This window comes from Phyllobates terribilis, unplaced genomic scaffold (genome assembly GCF_046119375.1).
Source record: "Phyllobates terribilis strain yellow unplaced genomic scaffold, ASM4611937v1 Scaffold_1__5_contigs__length_1240528914, whole genome shotgun sequence".
Classification (NCBI taxonomy): Eukaryota; Metazoa; Chordata; class Amphibia; order Anura; family Dendrobatidae; genus Phyllobates; species Phyllobates terribilis.
In genome coordinates, this window is record NW_027362761.1 from 677857496 (window position 1) to 677869701 (window position 12206).

Sequence of the window (12206 nt, forward strand, 5' to 3'; positions counted from 1 at the left end):
CAAAGGAATTTTCCAAAGCAATTTTAAACTTCAGCAGAACTCCCAGAACATAGTAAGAGTTCCAAAGCATTTTTAAACTTCAGCCGAATTCCGAGAACAATGGAAGAGTTCCAAAGCATGGCTAAACTTCAGTGGAATTCCAAGAACAATGAAAGAGTTCCAAAGCATTTTTAAACTACAGCGGAATTCCGAGAACAATGGAATAGTTCAAAAGCTTTTTTAAACTTCAGCAGAATTCCGAGTACCATGGAAGAGTTCCAAAGCATTTTTAAACTTCAGCGGAAATCCGAGAACAATGGAAGAGTTACAAAGCATGGCTAAACTTCAGTGGAATTCCAAGAACAATGAAAGAGTTCCAAAGCTTTTTTAAACTAGAGCGGAATTCCGAGAACAATGGAAGAGTTCCAAAGCATTGTTAAACATTAGCGGAATTCCGAGAACAATGTAAGAGTTCCAAAGCATTTTTAAGCTTCATTGGAATTCTGAGAAAAAAGGAATTTTCCAAAGCAATTTTAAACTTCAGCAGAACTCCCAGAACATAGTAAGAGTTCCAAAGCATTTTTAAACTTCAGCAGAATATCGAGAGCAGTGGAGGAGTTCCAAAGCATTTTTAAACTTCAGCGGAATTCCGATAACAATGGAAGAGTTCCAAAGCATGGCTAAACTTCAGCGGAATTTCGAGAACAATGAAAGAGTTCCAAAGCATTGTTAAATATTAGCGGAATTCCGAGAACAATGGAATAGTTCAAAAGCTTTTTTAAACTTCAGCAGAATTCCGAGTACCATGGAAGAGTTCCAAAGCATTTTTAAACTTCAGCGGAAATCCGAGAACAATGGAAGAGTTCCAAAGCATGGCTAAACTTCAGTGGAATTCCAAGAACAATGAAAGAGTTCCAAAGCATTTTTAAACTACAGCGGAATTCCGAGAACAATGGAAGAGTTCCAAAGCATTGTTAAACATTAGCGGAATTCCGAGAACAATGGAAGAGTTCCAAAGCATTTTTAAGCTTCATTGGAATTCTGAGAACAATGGAATTTTCCAAAGCAATTTTAAACTTCAGCAGAACTCCCAGAACATATGAAGAGTTACAAAGCATTTTTAAACTTCAGCTGAATTCCCAGAACAATGGAAGAGTTCCAAAGCATTTTTAAACTTCAGCAGAATTCCGAGAACAGTGGAGGAGTTCCAAAGCATTTTTAAACTTCAGCGGAATTCCAAGAACAATGGAAGAGTTCCAAAACATGGCTAAACTTCAGTGGAATTCCAAGAACAATGAAAGAGTTCCAAAGCATTTTTAAACTACAGCGGAATTCCGAGAACAATGGAAGAGTTCCAAAGCATTGTTAAACATCAGCGGAATTCCGAGAACAATGGAATAGTTCCAAAACATTGTTAAACATCAGCGGAATTCCGAGAACAATGGAAGAGTTCCAAAGCATTGTTAAACATCAGCGGAATTCCGAGAACAATGGAAGAGTTCCAAAGCATTGTTAAATATGAGCGGAATTTCGAGAAAAAAGGAATAGTTCAAAAGCTTTTTAAACTTCTGCAGAATTCCGAGAACCATGGAAGAGTTCCAAAGCATTTTTAAACTTCAGCGGAATTCCGAGAACAATGAAAGAGTTCCAAAGCATTGTTAACCCCTTAAGCCCCGGAGCATTTTTCGTTTTTGCATTTTCGTTTTTGCTCCCCTTGTTCCCAGAGCCATAGCGTTTTTATTTTTTGGTCAATATGGCCATGTGAGGGCTTATTTTTTGTGGGACGAGTTGTACTTTTCAACGCCATTACTAGTTTTATCATATCCTGTACGGGAAAACAGGAAAAAAATTCCAAGTGCGGTAAAATTGCAAAAAAAGTGCAATACCCCAGTTGTTTTTTATTTATTTTTTTTACCATGTTCACTGAATGCTAAAACTGACCTGCCCTTTTTATTCTACAGGTCATTACGAGTTCATAGACACCAAACATGTATAGGTTCTTTTATATTTAAGTGGTGAAAAAAAATTCCAAAATTTGGTAAAAAAAAAAAAAAAAATAGCGCCATTTTCTAAGACCCGTAGCGTCTCCATTTTTCGTGATCTGGGGCTGGTTGATGGCTTATTTTTTGCGTGCCAGGCTGACGTTCTAATTGATAACATTTGGGGTAGATCCGATGTTTTGATCGCCTGTTATTGCATTTTATTGCAATTTTGCGGCGACCAAAAAACGTAATTCTGGCGTTTAGAATTTTTTTCTCGCTACGCCGTTTACCGATCGGAATAATTATTTTCTTATTTTGATAGATCGGGCGATTCTGAACGCGGCGATACCAAATATGTGTATGTGGGTTTTTTTTTTATATATTTTATTTTGAATGGGGCGAAAGGGGGGTGATTTAAACTTTTATATTTTTTTATTTTTTTTTATATTTTTAAAAACTTTTTTTTTTTACTTTTTGCATGCTTCTGTAGTCTCCATAGGAGACTAGAAGCAGCAACTGTCCGTTCGCCTCTGCTACATACAGGGGACCAGCAGATCCCCTGCATGCAGCAGAAATGGTCCTGTGCTATGAGCGCCGACCACTAGGTGGCGCTCATAGCGACAAGATCATGACAACCACAGGCGTCTGCTGCAGACCCTGGGTTGTCATGCACGCCCATCGGCGACCCGCGATCACGTGACGGGGTCGCCGGTGGGCGGGGCTTATAACGCGCTACCCGGAAGCGCGCGTTAAATGCTGCTGTCGGAGATTGACAGCAGCATTTAACTGGTTAACAGCCGCGGGTGGATCGCGATTCCACCCTCGGCTGTTGCGGGCACATGTCAGCTGTAAGAATCAGCTGACATGTGCTCGGTTCAGTGAGGGCTCAGCGCCGGAGCCCTCACTGAACCGGAGGTACGCAGATATGCGTACTAATACGTCCCCGGTAAGAAAGGGGTTAAATAATAGCGGAATTCCGAGAACAATGGAAGAGTTCAAAAGCTTTTTTAAACTTCAGCAGAATTCCGAGAACAATGGAAGTGTTCCAATGCTTTTTTAAACTTCAGCAGAATTCCGAGAACAATGGAAGAGATCAAAGCATTTTTAAACTTCAGCGGAATTCCGAGAACAATGGAAGAGTTCCAAAGCATGGCTAAACTTCAGTGGAATTCCAAGAACAATGAAAGAGTTCCAAAGCATTTTTAAACTACAGCGGAATTCCGAGAACAATGGAAGAGTTCCAAAGCATTGTTAAACATTAGCGGAATTCCGAGAACAATGTAAGAGTTCCAAAGCATTTTTAAGCTTCATTGGAATTCTGAAAACAATGGAATTTTCCAAAGCAATTTTAAACTGCAGCAGAACTTCCAGAACAAAGGAAGAGTTCCAAAGCATTTTTAAACTTCAGCAGAATTCCGAGAACAATGGAGGAGTTCCAAAGCATGGATAAGCTTCAGCGGAATTCCGAGAACAATGGAAGAGTTCCAAAGCATTGTTAAACATTAGCAGAATACCGAGAACAATGGAAGAGTTCCAAAGCATTTTTAAGCTTCATTGGAATTCTGAGAACAATGGAAGAGTTCCAAAGCAATTTTAAACTTCACCAAAATTCCCAGAACAATGGAAGAGTTCCCAAGCATTGTTAAACATCAGCGAAATTACGAGAACAATGTAAGAGTTCCAAAAGCATTATTAAACATCAGTGTAATTCCGAGGACAATGGAAGAGTTCCAAAGCAATTTTAAACTTCAGCAGAATTCCCAGAACAATGGAAGAGTTCCAAAGCTTTTTAAACTTCAGCAAAATTCCGTGAATAATGGAAGAGTTCCAAAGCATTTTTAAACTTCACCAGAATTCCGAGAACAATGGAAGAGATCCAAAGCATTGTTAAACATCAGCGGAATTCCGAGAACATTGGAAGAGTTACAAAGCTTTTTTAAACTTCAGCAGAATTCCGAGAACAATGGAAGAGTTCCAAAGCATTTTTAAACTTCAGCGGAATTCCGAGAACAATGGAAGAGTTCCAAAGCATGGCTAAACTTCAGTGGAATTCCGAGAACAATGAAAGAGTTCCAAAGCATTGTTAAATATTAGCGGAATTCCGAGAACAATGGAAGAGTTCAAAAGCTTTTTTAAACTTCAGCAGAATTCCGAGAACCATGGAAGTGTTCCAAAGCTTTTTTAAACTTCAGCAGAATTCCGACAACAATGGAAGAGATCCAAGCATTTTTAAACTTCAGCAGAATTCCGAGAACAATGGAAGAGTTCCAAAGCATTTTTAAACTTCCACAGAATTCCCAGAACAATGGAAGAGTTCCAAAGCATTGTTAAACTTCAGCAGAATTCCGAGAACAATGGAAGCGTTCCAAAGCATTTTGAAACTACATTGGAATTCCGAGATCAATGGAAGAGTTCCAAAGCATTGTTAAACATTAGAGGAATACCGAGAACAATGGAAGAGTTAAAAGGATTTTTAAACTTCAGAGGAATTCCTTGAACAATGGAAGAATTCCAAAGCATTGTTAAACATCAGAAGAAATCCGAGAACAATAGAAGAGTTCCAAAGCATTTTTAACTTCAGCAGAATTTCCAGAACATTGGAAGAGTTCCAAAACATTTTTAAACTTCAGTGGAATTTGGTGAACAATGGAAGATTTCCATAGGATTGAAAAACATCAGAGGAATTCTGAGAACAATGGAAGAGTTCCAAAGCATTTTTAAACTTCAGCAGAATTCTGAGAACAATGGAAAAGTTCCAAAGCATTGTTAAACATTAGCACAATTCCGAGAACAATGGAAGAGTTCCAAAAGCATTATTAAACATCAGCGAAATTCCGATAACAATGGAAGAGTTCCAAAGCATTGTTAAACATTAGCACAATTCCGAGAACAATGGATGAGTTCCAAAAGCATTATTAAACATCAACGGAATTGCAAGAACAATGGAAGAGTTCCAAAGCTTTTTTAAACTTCATCAGAATTCCGAGAACAATGGAAGAGTTCCAAAGCATTTATAAACTTTTGCGGAATTCCGAGAACAATGGAAGAGTTCCAAAGCATTGTTAAATATGAGCGGAATTCCAAGAACAAAGGAATAGTTCAAAAGTTTTTTTAACTTCAGCAGAATTCCGAGAACCATGGAAAAGTTCCAAAGCATTTTTAAACTTCAGCGGAATTCCGAGAACAATGGAAGAGTTCCAAAGCATGGCTAAACTTCAGTGGAATTCCAAGAACAATGAAAGAGTTCCAAAGCATTTTTAAACTACAGCGTAATTCCGAGAACAATGGAAGAGTTCAAAGCATTGTTAAAAATTAGCGGAATTCCGAGAACAATGGAAGAGTTCCAAAGAATTTTTAAGCTTCATTGGAATTCTGAGAACAGTGGAATTTTCCAAAGCAATTTTAAACTTCAGCAGAACTCCCAGAACATAGTAAGAGTTCCAAAGCATTTTTAAACTTCAGCCGAATTCCCAGAACAATGGAAGAGTTCCAAAGCATTTTTAAACTTCAGCAGAATTCCGAGAACAATGGAGGAGTTCCAAAGCATTTTTAAACTTCAGCGGAATTCCGAGAACATCGGAAGATTTCCAAAGCATGGTTAAGCTTTAGCGGAATTCCGAGAACAATGAAAGAGTTGCAAAGCATTTTTAAACTACAGCGGAATTCCGAGAACAATGGAAGAGTTCCAAAGCATTGTTAAACATCAGCGGAATTCCGAGAACAAAGGAAGAGATCCAAAGCATTTTTAAACTTCACCAGAATTCCGAGAACAATGGAAAGGTTCCAAAGCATTGTTAAACATCAGCGGAATTCCGAGAACAATGGAAGAGTTCCAAAGCATTGTTAAATATGAGCGGAATTCCGAGAACAAAGGAATAGTTCAAAAGCTTTTTTAAACTTCAGCAGAATTCCGAGAACCATGGAAGAGTTCCAAAGCATTTTTAAACTTCAGCCGAATTCCGAGAACAATGGAAGAGTTCCAAAGCATGGCTAAACTTCAGTGGAATTCCAAGAACAATGAAAGAGTTCCAAAGCATTTTTAAACTACAGCGGAATTCCGAGAACAATGGAATAGTTCAAAAGCTTTTTTAAACTTCAGCAGAATTCCGAGTACCATGGAAGAGTTCCAAAGCATTTTTAAACTTCAGCGGAAATCCGAGAACAATGGAAGAGTTACAAAGCATGGCTAAACTTCAGTGGAATTCCAAGAACAATGAAAGAGTTCCAAAGCTTTTTTAAACTACAGCGGAATTCCGAGAACAATGGAAGAGTTCCAAAGCATTGTTAAACATTAGCGGAATTCCGAGAACAATGGAAGAGTTCCAAAGCATTTTTAAGCTTCATTGGAATTCTGAGAACAATGGAATTTTCCAAAGCAATTTTAAACTTCAGCAGAACTCCCAGAACATATGAAGAGTTCCAAAGCATTTTTAAACTTCAGCCGAATACCCAGAACAATGGAAGAGTTCCAAAGCATTTTTAAACTTCAGCAGAATTCCGAGAACAGTGGAGGAGTTCCAAAGCATTTTTAAACTTCAGCGGAATTCCGAGAACAATGGAAGAGTTCCAAAGCATGGCTAAACTTCAGTGGAATTCCAAGAACAATGAAAGAGTTCCAAAGCATTTTTAAACTACAGCGGAATTCAGAGAACAATGGAAGAGTTCCAAAGCATTGTTAAACATTAGCGGAATTCCAAGAACAATGTAAGAGTTCCAAAGCATTTTTAAGCTTCATTGGAATTCTGAAAACAATGGAATTTTCCAAAGCAATTTTAAACTTCAGCAGAACTTCCAGAACATAGGAAGAGTTCCAAGCATTTTTAAACTTCAGCAGAATTCCGAGTACAATGGAGGAGTTCCAAAGCATTTTTAAACTTCAGCAGAATTCCGAGAACAATGGAGGAGTTCCAAAGCATGGTTAAGCTTCAGCGGAATTCCGAGAACAATGGAAGAGTTCCAAAGCATTGTTAAACATTAGCAGAATACCGAGAACAATGGAAGAGTTCCAAAGCATTTTTAAGCTTCTTTGGAATTCTGAGAACAATGGAAGAGTTCCAAAGCAATTTTAAACTTCACCAGAATTCCCAGAATAATGGAAGAGTTCCCAAGCATTGTTAAACATCAGCGAAATTACGAGAACAATGTAAGAGTTCCAAAAGCATTATTAAACATCAGTGTAATTCTGAGGACAATGGAAGAGTTCCAAAGCAATTTTAAACTTCAGCAGAATTCCCTGAACAATGGAAGAGTTCCAAAGCTTTTTAAACTTCAGCAAAATTCCGTGAATAATGGAAGAGTTCCAAAGCATTTTTAAACTTCACCAGAATTCCGAGAACAATGGAAGAGATCCAAAGCATTGTTAAACATCAGCGGAATTCCGAGAACATTGGAAGAGTTACAAAGCTTTTTTAAACTTCAGCAGAATTCCGAGAACAATGGAAGAGTTCCAAAGCATTTTTAAACTTCAGCGGAATTCCGAGAACAATGGAAGAGTTCCAAAGCATGGCTAAACTTCAGTGGAATTCCGAGAACAATGAAAGAGTTCCAAAGCATTGTTAAATATTAGCGGAATTCCGAGAACAATGGAAGAGTTCAAAAGCTTTTTTAAACTTCAGCAGAATTCCGAGAACCATGGAAGTGTTCCAAAGCTTTTTTAAACTTCAGCAGAATTCCTAGAACAATGGAAGAGATTCAAGCATTTTTAAACTTCAGCAGAATTCCGAGAACAATGGAGGAGTTCCAAAGCATTTTTAAACTTCAGCAGAATTCCGAGAACAATGGAGGAGTTCCAAAGCATTTTTAAAGTTCAGCAGAATTCCGAGAACAATGGAGGAGTTCCAAAGCATTTTTAAACTTCAGCGGAATTCCGAGAACAATGGAAGAGTTCCAAAGCATTGTTAAACATTAACACAATTCCGAGAACAATGGATGAGTTCCAAAAGCATTATTAAACATCAACGGAATTGCAAGAACAATGGAAGAGTTCCAACGCTTTTTTAAACTTCATCAGAATTCCGAGAACAATGGAAGAGTTCCAAAGCATTTATAAACTTTTGCGGAATTCCGAGAACAATGGAAGAGTTCCAAAGCATTGTTAAACAACAGCGTTTTTCCGAGAACAATGGAAGAGTTCCAAAGCATTGTTAAACATTAGCGGAATTCGAAAAACAATGGAAGAGTTCCACAGAATTTTTAAACTTCAGCAGAATTCCCAGAGCAATGGAAGAGTTCCAAAGCATTTTTAAACTTCATCAGAATTCCCAGAGCAATGGAAGAGTTCCAAAGCATTTTTAAACTTCAGCAGAATTCCGAGAACAATGGAAGAGTTCCAAAGCATTGTTAAACATCTGCGGAATTCCGAGAACAATGGAAGAGTTCAAAAAGCACTATTAAACATCTGCAGAAATCCGAGAACAATGGAAGAGTTCCAAAAGCATTACTATACATCAACAGAATTCCGAGAACAATGAAAGAGTTCCATAGGTTTGATAAACATCAGCGGAATTCTGAGAACAATGGAAGAGATCCAAAGCATTTTTAAACTTCAGCAGAATTCCGACCACAATGAAAGAGTTCCAAAAACATTATTAAACATCAACAGAATTCCGAGAACAATGGATGAGTTCCAAAGCATTGTTAAACATTAGTCGAATTCCGAGAACAATGGATGAGTTCCAAAAGCATTATTAAACATCAGCGGAATTCCGAGAACAATGGAAGAGTTCCAAAGCATTGTTAAATATGAGCGGAATTCCGAGAACAAAGGAATAGTTCAAAAGTTTTATTAACTTCAGCAGAATTCCGAGAACCATGGAAGAGTTCCAAAGCATTTTTAAACTTCAGCGGAATTCCGAGAACAATGGAAGAGTTCCAAAGCATGGCTAAACTTCAGTGGAATTCCTAGAACAATGAAAGAGTTCCAAAGCATTTTTAAACTACAGCGGAATTCCGAGAACAATGGAAGAGTTCCAAAGCATTGTTAAAAATTAGCGGAATTCCGAGAACAATGGAAGAGTTCCAAAGAATTTTTAAGCTTCATTGGAATTCTGAGAACAGTGGAATTTTCCAAAGCAATTTTAAACTTCAGCAGAACTCCCAGAACATAGTAAGAGTTCCAAAGCATTTTTAAACTTCAGCCTAATTCCCAGAACAATGGAAGAGTTCCAAAGCATTTTTAAACTTCAGCAGAATTCCGAGAACAATGGAGGAGTTCCAAAGCATTTTTAAACTTCAGCGGAATTCCGAGAACAATGGAAGATTTCCAAAGCATGGTTAAGCTTTAGCGGAATTCCGAGAACAATGAAAGAGTTGCAAAGCATTTTTAAACTACAGCGGAATTCCGAGAACAATGGAAGAGTTCCAAAGCATTGTTAAACATCAGCGGAATTCCGAGAACAATGGAAGAGATCCAAAGCATTTTTAAACTTCACCAGAATTCCGAGAACAATGGAAGAGTTCCAAAGCATTGATAAACATCAGCGGAATTCCGAGAACAATGGAAGAGTTCCAAAGCATTGTTAAATATGAGCGGAATTCCGAGAACAAAGGAATAGTTCAAAAGCTTTTTTAAACTTCAGCAGAATTCCGAGAACCATGGAAGAGTTCCAAAGCATTTTTAAACTTCAGCCGAATTCCGAGAACAATGGAAGAGTTCCAAAGCATGGCTAAACTTCAGTGGAATTCCAAGAACAATGAAAGAGTTCCAAAGCATTTTTAAACTACAGCGGAATTCCGAGAACAATGGAAGAGTTCCAAAGCATTGTTAAACATTAGCGGAATTCCGAGAACAATGTAAGAGTTCCAAAGCATTTTTAAGCTTCATTGGAATTCTGAGAACAAAGGAATTTTCCAAAGCAATTTTAAACTTCAGCAGAACTCCCAGAACATAGTAAGAGTTCCAAAGCATTTTTAAACTTCAGCAGAATTCCGAGAGCAGTGGAGGAGTTCCAAAGCATTTTTAAACTTCAGCGGAATTCCGAGAACAATGGAAGAGTTCCAAAGCATGGCTAAACTTCAGCGGAATTCCGAGAACAATGAAAGAGTTCCAAAGCATTGTTAAATATTAGCGGAATTCCGAGAACAATGGAATAGTTCAAAAGCTTTTTTAAACTTTAGCAGAATTCCGAGTACCATGGAAGAGTTCCAAAGCATTTTTAAACTTAATCGGAAATCCGAGAACAATGGAAGAGTTCCAAAGCATGGCTAAACTTCAGTGGAATTCCAAGAACAATGAAAGAGTTCCAAAGCTTTTTTAAACTACAGCGGAATTCCGAGAACAATGGAAGAGTTCCAAAGCATTGTTAAACATTAGCGGAATTCCGAGAACAATGGAAGAGTTCCAAAGCATTTTTAAGCTTCATTGGAATTCTGAGAACAATGGAATTTTCCAAAGCATTTTTAAACTTCAGCAGAACTCCCAGAACATATGAAGAGTTCCAAAGCATTTTTAAACTTCAGCCGAATTCCCAGAACAATGGAAGAGTTCCAAAGCATTTTTAAACTTCAGCAGAATTCCGAGAACAGTGGAGGAGTTCCAAAGCATTTCTAAACTTCAGCGGAATTCCGAGAACAATGGAAGAGTTCCAAAGCATGGCTAAACTTCAGTGGAATTCCAAGAACAATGAAAGAGTTCCAAAGCATTTTTAAACTACAGCGGAATTCCGAGAACAATGGAAGAGTTCCAAAGCATTGTTAAACATTAGCGGAATTCCGAGAACAATGTAAGAGTTCCAAAGCATTTTTAAGCTTCATTGGAATTCTGAAAACAATGGAATTTTCCAAAGCAATTTTAAACTTCAGCAGAACTTCCAGAACATAGGAAGAGTTCCAAAGCATTTTTAAACTTCAGCAGAATTCCGAGTACAATGGAGGAGTTTCAAAGCATTTTTAAACTTCAGCAGAATTCCGAGAACAATGGAGGAGTTCCAAAGCATGGATAAGCTTCAGCGGAATTCCGAGAACAATGGAAGAGTTCCAAAGCATTGTTAAACATTAGCAGAATACCGAGAACAATGGAAGAGTTCCAAAGCATTTTTAAGCTTCATTGGAATTCTGAGAACAATGGAAGAGTTCCAAAGCAATTTTAAACTTCACCAAAATTCCCATAACAATTGAATAGTTCCTAAGCATTGTTAAACATCAGCAAAATTACGAGAACAATGTAAGAGTTCCAAAAGCATTATTAAACATCAGTGTAATTCCGAGGACAATGGAAGAGTTCCAAAGCAATTTTAAACTTCAGCAGAATTCCCAGAACAATGGAAGAGTTCCAAAGCTTTTTAAACTTCAGCAAAATTCCGTGAATAATGGAAGAGTTCCAAAGCATTTTTAAACTTCACCAGAATTCCGAGAACAATGGAAGAGATCCAAAGCATTGTTAAACATCAGCGGAATTCCGAGAACATTGGAAGAGTTACAAAGCTTTTTTAAACTTCAGCAGAATTCCGAGAACAATGGAAGAGTTCCAAAGCATTTTTAAACTTCAGCGGAATTCCGAGAACAATGGAAGAGTTCCAAAGCATGGCTAAACTTCAGTGGAATTCCGAGAACAATGAAAGAGTTCCAAAGCATTGTTAAATATTAGCGGAATTCCGAGAACAATGGAAGAGTTCAAAAGCTTTTTTAAACTTCAGCAGAATTCCGAGAACCATGGAAGTGTTCCAAAGATTTTTTAAACTTCAGCAGAATTCCGACAACAATGGAAGAGATCCAAGCATTTTTAAACTTCAGCAGAATTCCGAGAACAATGGAAGAGTTCCAAAGCATTTTTAAACTTCCACAGAATTCCCAGAACAATGGAAGAGTTCCAAAGCATTGTTAAACTTCAGCAGAATTCCGAGAACAATGGAAGCGTTCCAAAGCATTTTGAAACTACATTGGAATTCCGAGATCAATGGAAGAGTTCCAAAGCATTGTTAAACATTAGAGGAATACCGAGAACAATGGAAGAGTTAAAAGCATTTTTAAACTTCAGCAGAATTTCCAGAACATTTGAAGAGTTCCAAAACATTTTTAAACTTCAGTGGAATTTGGTGAACAATGGAAGATTTCCATAGGATTGAAAAACATCAGAGGAATTCTGACAACAATGGAAGAGTTCCAAAGCATTTTTAAGCTTCAGCAGAATTCTGAGAACAATGGAAAAGTTCCAAAGCATTGTTAAACATTAGCACAATTCCGAGAACAATGGAAGAGTTCCAAAAGCATTATTAAACATCAGCGAAATTCCGAGAACAATGGAAGAGT